We start from the raw sequence: 11511 nt of genomic DNA, 5'->3' as shown, positions 1-11511 counted from the left end.
AGAGTTTTCTCATAAATATCACTGATGCCAGTTTTCCAAACCAATCTTCTGCATTCACTTATTTTTTTTCATTCGACATTTAAAGATGTATTTATTTATTTGACAGAGAGAGAGAGAGAAAGTGAGAAAGAGAGGGAGAGAACAAGCACAAGCAGGAAGAGGGGCAGGCAGGGGAGAAGCAGGCTCCCCACTGAGCAAGGAGCCGGAGATGACCTGGGGCTCAATCTCAGGAGCCTAGGATCATGACCTGAGCTGAAGGCAGCTAGCCACCCAGGTGCCCCACTAAATGTACTTTTTTCTGTGTGCTTGTGTGTAACTCGTTCACTGTTATATGCCCAGCACTGAGCACATTGTCTGACATAAAATAGGCACACAACAAAAATAATAATTTTTGGTACCATTACACAATAGCAGAACAAAAGCTCTAATTAAAAAAAACAAAAAACAGAATTCCAGTTTTTTTAATAGGGAATTATTACATAAACCATGACACATTTACATAGATAATAAGCATATATATTTTCCATAAACTGGATGAAAAAAGCCATTATCCTGTTACTGTCCTAGAGCCTCAAGTAAACAAAATGATATACAATATGGTTTAAAAGTAGGGCAAGATCCTAGATCAAGCCCCCATCAAGAGATTTCTCTATTATCTAATAAAGAGCAGGGGAAGGAAGATTAAGGAGTCATGATCAGGGAGAATGTCAGAGGGTAGAGAAGGAGGTCTGAGAACAGATAAATTTATTTCTGAGAAAAGATTCTTCTATAGATTAAAAAAAAAAAAACTATGAAATTCTAACTAGAGGCAAATAGCAAATCGATATCTGCATTCTCAGCCCTTGGATAAGGAAATGACAGTTGAAGGGTTCACTTGAGATGGCCTTCTCCCTCTACTGACTGTTCAAACTGACTTCCTGGCAGAACCAGAATATCACACATACTGAGAATACTTCCCTCAAGTATTATCAGTAGTATTCCATCATGAAGGAACTGTCCACTGAATTGGTAACTTAAGTGGAGTTTCTTCACATTTCTACAGGCAGCGCTTAAACTTGGCACTGTCTCTGACCACCACTGGCTAAGTCCACAGTTAAGGTAAGAAAGTTTACCATAAATACTATACATGGAGGGTCATAAGATCTCCAGATTTTGCAGCATGTTCTGAAGCTTCATCAAGTCAGATATCAGATTCAGCCATGTAGCTAGGAAGGGAGATGTAAACCTTTACATTTTTTTTAACTGCTTTCAAGTCTCATGGGGCTACCAAAATCATTGATGATACCAACATATTTAAAAAATTTTTTTAATTATATTCTTTTTTTTACAATGCCATTACAAAACTGTATTATTGTTATACCTATAATGTGCCTTTCAATCCCTTCAATTATTCATTACATATCTAGAAGTCTGTACCTCCTTCTGTCTTTCTCCTGTTTTGGCCTTTCCCCTACACCACTCCCCTCCAGCATCCCTCAGTTTCTTTTCTTTATTTATGGATCTGTTTCTCTTGATTTTGTTTGTTTTGTGTATTATTGAAATCGTATGGTATTTGTCTTTCTCTGTCTGACTTATTTCATTTAGCATAATACCCTCTTCAATTCATGTTGTTGCAAATAACAAGATCTCCTTGTTTTTTAATGGCTGAGTAATATTTTATTTGCATACATACGTACATACACATCTTCTTTGTGCATTCATCTATTGATGGATAAAGAGGTTGCTCCCATTTCTTAGCTATTATAGATAATGCTGCAATAAACATAGGGGGGAATATCTTTTCAAATTAGTGTTTGATTTTCTTTGGGTAGATACCCAGTAGTAGAATTACTGAATTAAATGGTATTTCCATTTCTAATTTTTTGAAGAACCTCCACACTGTTTTTCACAGGGGCTGCACCAATTTGTATTCCCAATAATGCATGAGAATTCCCTTTTTCTCTACAGCCTTGCCAACATTGTTTTTTCATGTATTTTTGATCTAGTCATAATGACTGATATGAAGTGATACCTCATTGTGGTTTTGATTAGCACTGATGTTCACCACTGATGTTTTGTCATGTGTCTATTGACCATCTATATGCTTTGGAAAAGTGTCTGTTCAGGTCCTCTGTCCATTTTTAATTGGATTATTTGTGGAGGATTTTAGTACTGTTTTGTGTAGGTCTTTATACATTTAGGATATTAACCCTTTATCAGAAACATCACTTGCAAATATCTTTCATTCAGCAATGATGGTTTTTGTTGTACAAAACAACAAAATGGTTGTTAATGGTTTATTTGTTACACAAAGCTTTTTATTTTGGTGTAGTCCCAATAGTTTATTTTTCCTTGTGTTTCCCTTGCCTGTGATTGTCTACCTAGAAAAATGTTACTAAAGCTGATGTCAGAGAGATTACTTCATATGTTTTCTTCTAGGAGTTTTATGGTTTCAGGTCTCACACTTAGATCTTTAACCCATTTTGAGTTTATCTTTGAACAATTTATTTCTGAAATTATATATTTTTATATTTTCTCTAAAGATATATAATACACAGTAGACAACCAAGAATAGAGATTGAAAAATGAATAAATGAATGAATGAATGTGAATATAACAGAATCTACCTAAAAAGCACATTTTTTGAGAAAAAATCACTATTGGGTACTAAATATATTATTTTCCATACTACTATGTATTTCTGAGATATCACAAAGTTAAAAAATACTTAATATGATAGTCCCTTTCCCTAAGCTAATTCCCTGGTGAAAATATTTGCTTACCAGGTATTTTTTAAAGTATTGTATTAAAACCTCAAGGGACTCTTTTCAATGTATTGATTCCATAAATTGGTTTTGTAGATCACTAGGAAAATGGAATGCACAAGATATTCCAAGTGACATTATGAGAGTAAGTTTGAATAAAAACATAATGTGTAGTTATTTGAACAAATATTATATGCTCTGGATAAATCTATTTTAATATGGCCTGAGAATGTAACTCCTTAAATAAATGTTACATTCATTTATGCGTACTACTGTGGATGATGCACAAGAAAAACACCCCTGCAAAAATATAAATATATTTTAAAAAATGCATTCAGAATTTTGTAGGTGACTTCTGCTTCTGCCCATGATAAAGTAGGGGACTGGATTTGTCTTCTTATCTTCAGCAACTAAAAAATGAAACAAAATATATCAAAGGACAATATTTAAAGATTGGAAATAAGCAACATGAGCTGGTAATCCCTGGAAAAAGAGAAACCAGTGAGGTGAGCCCTCCAACTGTCCTAGCTTCTTGACTAAAGGAAATTTTTTGTATACACTTTAAGGAAGGAGATTTCCAGCAAAGCCTGGAGACTTGCTAAATTAGAGAAACAGATTGGGCATTGGGAAGGCCAAGGTGACTATAATTTGTGAATATAATACTAAGAATATATACTGGATGAAGAACAAACAAGAGAGTCCACTTTAATCTTTGGCTTAGTGCTTCTTTGGAAATTTATGAGAAGGATCATGAATTTACCTGAGATGTTTTAGGGGGGAAAAATAAGACTCAAAAGCATTAGGCTGAATAATTATCAGAGTTCATAGAAGGCAAAAATGATTTGTTTTCTTAGAGCCAGAGAGTAAAGAACTAATAATACAAAAAGGATCAGAAGAGACCATGGGTGCCTGGGTGACTCAATGGGTTAAGCCTCTGCCTCCGGCTCAGGTCATGATCTCAGGGTCCTGGGATCAAGTCCCGCATCAGGCGCTCTGCTCAGTAGGGAGCCTGCTTCCCTCTCTCTCTGCCTGCCTCTCTGCCTACTTGTGATCTCTCTCTGTCAAATAAACAAATAAATTCTTAAAAAAAAGAAGAAGATGAAGAAGAAGAGACCTTAAAAAGGTAATGCATAAGTAGTGGGGTTAAATTAGGCCGAGACTAAAGGCTGCTTTGAGTTTACCATAATAAATTATTGTTGGGGAATCCTCAAAAGAATGTGATAGATTTTTTTTTATTCCAGAACCAAATCAAACATTATTTAAAGGAATACAACAAAATCCAACACTTGACAGTTTAAAAACCACATTGTCCCTTAGCCATTAAAAAATTCCCAACATGTAAAGCATAAAAATGTGGACCATAGCAGAAGTAAATCAATTAATATAAACTGAATGGAAAATGACAGATATCATAGAATTTTAAGACAAGGTAGTTAAGAGAACTATTTCCTATATGTTTGTATCTTTAGAAAGTTATACAAATATATGGCCATCATCAGGGAAACTCAAATCAAAAGCACATTGAGATACCACCTTCTACCGTTAGAATGGCCAAAATTCACAAAACAGGAAACAACAAGTGTTAGAGAGTATGTGGAGAAAGGGGAACTCTCTTACACTGTTGGTGGGAATGCAGGTTGGTACAGTCACTCTGGAAAACAGTGTGGGGATTCCTCAAAAAACTAAAAATAGAGCTACCGCATGACCCTACAATTGCACTACTGGGTATTTACCCCAGAGATAAAGATGCAGTGAAAAGAAGGGCCATCTGTACCCTAATGTTCATAACAGCAATGACCGCAATCACCAAACTGTAGAAAGAGCCAAGATGACCTTCAACAGATGAATGGATAAAGAACATATGGTCATATATACAATGGAATATTAGAGAGGGTGAATACCCAACTTTTGTATCAATGTGGACGGGACTGGAGGAGATTATGCTGAGTGAAATAAGTCAAATAGAGAAAGTCAATTATCATATGGTTCCACTTGTGTAGCATAAGGAATAACATGAAGGACATTAGGAGGAGGAAAGGAAAAGTAAATTGGGGAAAATTGGGGAGGGGGAGATGAAGCATGAGAGACTGTGCACTCCATGAAACAAACTGAGGGTTTTGGAAGGGAGGGGAGTGGGAAGATGGGTGAGCCTGGTGGTGGGTATTAAGGAGGGCACATACTGCATTCAGTAGTGGGTATGGTGCATAAATAATGAATCTTGGAACACTAGGCCATAATGGCTAGAGTAATATAAAATTTAAAGCAAAGAAAAGTACTTCAAGAGATTTAAAAATGAAATACCTACAAAAATGCATTAATAGAATTAACATGTTAGCATATTAATCCCTCTAGAGTAAAATATGTGTGAATTTAAGATGTAACAAAAGAAAAGCAAAGCAAACAACTATCCAAAAATGAAGAACAGGGTGGAAAAAATTAATATAAATCAAAAATTATCACTGAACTTTGCATAATATCAAGCAATCTAACATAAGTACAATAGAAGTCTGAGAAGAAATAGTAGCAGAAAATATATTTGAAGAAATGGCTATTTTACCCCCTCCACACACCCAATTTCATAGAAATTATAAAACCACAGACCTGAGAAGCTCATTAAAACCAAAATAGAAGAAAGGTGAAAATAATCCCAAATCATGTTATATTTAGATTGCTGAAAAGCAGTCATAAAGAGAAAAAATTTTAATCAGAAAAAAGAAACAAGATTTTACATAGACAGGGACTATAGAATCCTTGTCAGAAATTATTCAAATGAGGTGAAAATAAAGCAGCTATTTTTAAATACTGAAATTAAAAATAAAACTCTCATACCAGCCTTGTATTTTGGGAACTGATTTCTTGTGTTTTGAATTTCACAGGTTACTAGATGGAAAGAAATTTGCTCCAGGATGGATTATACCAAAATCCCATCCATACGTAATTTAATTGAATTTAGATAATGAGATTTGGGACTTTTGAACTAATCTGACTTAAGTGAGATTGCAAACTTGAGAGATGATGCAATGGGTAGGTGGTTTTGAAGAACTTGGGTTACAGATGTATTTTGTATTTGGAATGGATGTGAACTTTTAAGGGCCAGTAGGTTGACTGCAGTAAACTGAATGATGGATCCTTCAAGATGTTTATGTCCTAATCCAAGGAAACTGTGTGCATTCTAGCTTTCATTTAAAAGGGACTTATCATTTTTTATTAAGTTAATAAGCTCGAAATGAGACGATTACTCTGGATTTGGGTAGGGTTGATATGATCACAAGACTCCTTATAAGAGAGAGGTAGAGTTTAAAAAAAAAAAAAAAAAAAGGAAGATCAGCTAACAGCAACAGAAGTTGGAGCGAGGAGCCATAATTTGAAGCTGGAAAAAGAGGTCATGAGCCAAACAATGAATCCAGAAAGGCAAGGAAATAAATTCTTCCTGGTATCTCCAGATGAGACAAAATCCTGAAGAATTACTTTGAAGTTCTGACCTCCCAAACTATAAGAGTAAATTTCTGTTGTTTTAAGCCACCAGATGTGTAATATTTTGTCACAATAGCATTAGACGAACCAATTCAGTAACATTAATAAAATATGTAGAAATAAAGTGCCTGAAAGCAGTAGCATGAGAGATCGGGTGAGGAGAGAAATGGGAGGATTCGGTTGTAAGTTTCTTACATTATTCATGAATTGATCTATTATTATTTGAACTTACACTATGATAAGTTAAAGATATATACTGTTAGCCCTAGGATAACTGCTAAAAAATAAGAGGATAGCAAATTAGTGAATACCAGAGATAGAATAGAATCATTAAAAAAATAATAATAAAACTTCAATCCTATCAAAAGGAGGCAAGAGGAAAAAACTATAAATAACAAATAAAACTAGAAAATAATAATGTAACATAGCAAAGAACTGTATTGATAATTACATTAAGTGGAAATATTCTAAGCCTTCTAATTAAAAAGCAGGTATTGCCATTCTGTATTTTAAAAAAAGACACAGCCATATGTCTAACAACAACAAAAAGTAAAGCCACATTATATATAAAGTCAGAAGTTGATTAAAAATAAAAAGATGGATGGGGCACCTGGGTGGCTCAGTGGGTTAAGCATCTGCCTTTGGCATGGGTCTTGATCCCAGGGTCAAGATATAGAGCCCCACATGGAGCTCTCTGCTCAGCAGGGAGCCTGCTTCCCTTCCTCTCTCTGCCTGATTGTAATCTCTGTCTGTCAAATAAAAAAATCTTTAAAAATAAATAAATAAATAAATAAAGATAGAAAAATATACTTTATTAAGACTACTTATAAGAAAGCTGGAGTTGTGATATAAATCTCAGGCAAAGTAGATTTAAGAGAAAGAATAAAAGGTAAAGGGAAGAAATTGATGATAAAAGTTTATTTATCAAGAGGATGAAACTGTCAAAAAGGTGATGTACCTGGTAACTGAACTTCAAAACACATGAAGTGACAACATATAGAACTGATGAGAAAAATGGACAATCCAAAATTACAGTTGAAGATATTTAACACTTCTTTATGAGTATTCAGAGAATTGCAATTGGATAGAAAATCAATAGTATATGATATAATTCAATAATGCAGTATTTTTTACCAAATGTATTCAGAGAATACTAAACAGCAGAAGAATACACATTATTCTCAAATGCAAATTGGCACACATGTATTCTGAGCAATAAAAGTAGTTATAAGTTTAAAAGAAAAAAAAATGTTCAAACTAAATACTCTGACCCAAGTAAAATTAAATGACAATCAATAATAATAATATATGGAAATCAAATATTTAGAAATTAAACAAAGTGGTCAATGAGAAAATTATAAGGGAAATTAGTACATTTAACAATATAAAATGAATGAATAGCATTTTAAATATGGGATGAAGCCAAAGCTTTTGTAAAAGAAAATACATAGTAGTTAAAGCAAGAAAGTTCTCAAATCGTTGACCTAATAATTTAATATAAGTCACCTGAAAATGAGAAAAAATTAATCCAAAAATAATCAGAAGGAAAAAGCTACCAAGGATAAGGGCAAGAGTAAATAAAATAGAAAATAAAAACAAAGGAGAAAATCAAAGAACCCCCAACTTGATTTTTTTAAGTTCAATAATATTTATAAACTTCTGCTAAACTTATGAGAAAAATAAAGGAAAGACACAAGTGACCAATAACAGAATTTTAAAAGGTACTACAGATCCCACCATATTTAGCAACTTGAAGCAAGTTTATGCCAGTTTAATACTGAGATAAAATATGCAAGGCCCTCAAAATAATCTACTAAAATTCACTTAGAAGAAGAAAGAAACAACCTAAATAATCTTAATTGAATCAGTAGCTAAAATCCTTCCACAAAGAAAATCTAAACCCACAGGACTTAACTGGTGAATTCTAACACGCATTTTAAAGATTTATTTATTTATTTATTTAAGAGAGAGAGCACACTCTGCATGAGCAGGGGGAGGGGCAGAGGGAGAGAGAAGGGAAGAATATCCAGCAGACTCCACACTGATCACGAAGTCTGACCTAGGGCTCCATGCCAGGACCCTGAGGTCATGATACCACCAAAACCAAGAGTGAATACTCAACCAACTGAGCCACCAGGCTCTAACAAGCATTTTTTTTAAAGATTTTATTTATTTATTTGACAGAGATCACAAGTAGGCAGAGAAGCTGGCAGACAGAGGAAGGGAAGCAGGTTCCCTGCTGAGCAGAGAGGCCATCGAGCAGGGCTCTATCCCAGGACCCTGGGATCATGATTGAGCTGAGGGCAAAGGCTTTAACCCACTGAGCCACCCAGGCACCCCTCTAACAAGCATTTTAAAAGTGATACAATTCTAGGGAACCTGATTGGCCTAGCTGGTTAAACATTTGACTCTTGATTTCTGCTCAGGATCTTGAGATCAAGCCCAGCATAAGCTCCACACTGAGCATATAGCCTTCTTAAGATTCTCTCCCTCTCCTTCTGGCACCTGGGTGGCTTAGTTGAGCATCTGACTCTTGATTTTGGCTCAGGTCATAATCTCATGGTGCTGGGATTAAGCTCTATATTAGGTTCCCCCACTCAGCAGGGAGTCAGCTTCTCCACCTCTGCCCCTCCCCCAGCTGGTGCTCTTTCTCTCTCTCTCTCTAAAAAAAAAAAAAAAATATATATATATATATATTTCATATATATGAAATATATATATATATATATATATATATATGAAGTAATACAATTCCACAGACTTTTCTAGGAAAAAGAAAATACATTTCAGCTTATTTTATGAAGAAGCATTACTTTGATAACAAAATTTTAAAAAGTTATTACAATAAAATTAAAGATAAATGTCTCTGAACATAGACTCTAAAACAATTATCCCAAATTTAGTAAACTCAATTTAGCCATGTATAGAAAAGATCATACATCATAATCAAGTTGAGTTTATCCTTGGAATTGAAGGATGGTTTAACATTCAAAAAATAATCATTATAATTTGCAATGTTAATAGACTAAAAATGAAAAATATATAACTATGTCAATAGATTGAGACTAGATACAGAAATAGCATTTATCAAAATTCAACATTCATTCATATTAAAAAGAAAATTCTTGGAAAATTAGATTGATAAAAGCATCTATTCAAGTTTCACCACACTTAAAGTTGAATGACTAGGGACACCAGGATGGCTCAGTGAGGTAGTGACTTACTCTTGATTTCGGCTCAGGTCATGATCTCCAAGCTGTGAGATTGAACCCTGCATCAGGCTATGTGCTGGGCATGGAGTCTGCTTAAGATTCTCTCTCCCTCTCCTTCTGCCCCTCCCCACCCCCTCTTTCTCTCCCTCTCTAAAAAACAGAAAAAAAATGGTAAATGACTAAATATTTTTCCTCTAAGATCATAAACAATTCAATAATATCCATTGTACCACTTGTAGAGAAAGTTGTAGTGGAGATTCTCATCAGATCAATAAGGAAAGAAATGAAAGCATTTAAATTAGAAATAAATAACATCCTTATTGGTAGACAAAATGAATACTAAAAAATTCCTAAGAAATCTACAGAAGAAAGCTATGAGAAATTATAAGTGAATCTAGCAATATCATAGTAAAGTTAATATGCAAAATAAAACTATTTTATATAGTACCAATGAACAACTGAAAATTGAAATAAAAATATACCACGTACAATAGCATCAAAAATCATGAAATTTGGAGAGCTCCATTGTAATAACACAAGATCAAGCCACAGAAGACTACAACTCACTGCCTTCAGATATAGAAGAAATCTTAAAGAAATGAAGATAAATTCCATATTCATGAATTGGAAGATAAAATAATCTTAAGATGTCAGTTATCTCCAATTTGGCTTGTGAATTCAATGCAAATCCAATTAATTCCCAGAATTCTCTTTTAAGAAATTTGGCAAGCTGATTATAGAATTTATTTAGAAATACAGAGAACATAAACTAGTCACCAGTTACTCCAGTATTAATGGAATCATGGATGAATCCTAAAATATTATGCTAATTGACAAATGCACACAGAAAAACCATGTATTATTTTTTTTACATAAAGTTCTAGAGAAGAACAAAAATATCGTAACTGAAAGCATACCAGTGGTTTTAGAGGATGCGGCTCAGGAAGACAGAATCAGTTACAAGTGAATCTGGATAAACTTTTGGGGAGATAGTAATGCTCCATATCATGATTTTGTTGATTAAACAACCATGCATATTTGTCAAAATTTATTGACTTGTACATGTAAAATAAGTAAATTTGTATTATGTTAATATACCTCAATAAAACAGATTAAAAATAATTTGTATATACTATACAATGGGGAAAGGACAGTCCTTATACAAATCGTACTGGAAAATTGAACAGCTACATGCAAAAGAATGACAGCAGACCACTTTCTTATACCATACACAAAAGTAAATTCAAAACGGATTAGAGGGGCGTCTGGGTGGCTCAGTGGGTTAAAGCCTCTGCCTTCGGCTCAGGTCATGATCCCAGGGTCCTGGGATCGAGCCCCACATCAGGCTCTCTGCTCAGCAGGGAGCCTGCTTCCCTTCCTCTCTCTCTGTCTGCCTCTCTGCCTACTTGTGATCTCTGTTAAATAAATAAATAAAATCTTTAAAAAAAAAATGGATTAGAGACCTAAATGTGAGACCCTAAACCATAAAACTCGTAAAAGACTCAGAGCCAGTAATTTCTTGGACATGGCCTGAGGAGCATATTTATGGATGTGTCTTTACCAAAATAAAGAGCTTTTTCATGGCAAAGCAAAAATGAAAATGAACAAAATGAAAAGGCAACCCAAACTACTGAATAGGAGAAGATATTTGCAAATGATATACTTGAGAAGGAGTTGACATCCAAAATATGTAAAAACATTTTACAACTTTACAACTCAACACCAAAAAAATAAATATTTAAATTTTAAAATGGACAGAGGACCTGAATAGACATTTTTTCCAAAGAAGACATATAAATAGCTAACAGACACAGATAGCTGAACATCACCAATCATTAGGAAGCAAAAATCAAAACCACAATGAGATATCCCCTCACACCAGTAGTAAGAATGGCTAGAACCAAAAAGTCAAGAAATAACAAATGTTGGAAAGAATGTAGAAAATAGGGAATTGTTGTGTCTTGTTGGTAGGAATGTAAACTGGCACAGCTGGTGTGGGAAAAGTATGGAGGTCCCTCAAAAAAATTTAAAATAGAACTACCATATGATCCAATAATGCCAGTACTGGGTATTTACTCAAG

Source organism: Mustela nigripes, chromosome 6 (genome assembly GCF_022355385.1).
Source record: "Mustela nigripes isolate SB6536 chromosome 6, MUSNIG.SB6536, whole genome shotgun sequence".
In the NCBI taxonomy this organism is placed as follows: Eukaryota; Metazoa; Chordata; class Mammalia; order Carnivora; family Mustelidae; genus Mustela; species Mustela nigripes.
The sequence above is the reverse complement of the archived record's forward strand: the minus strand, read 5'-3'. Positions refer to the sequence as shown.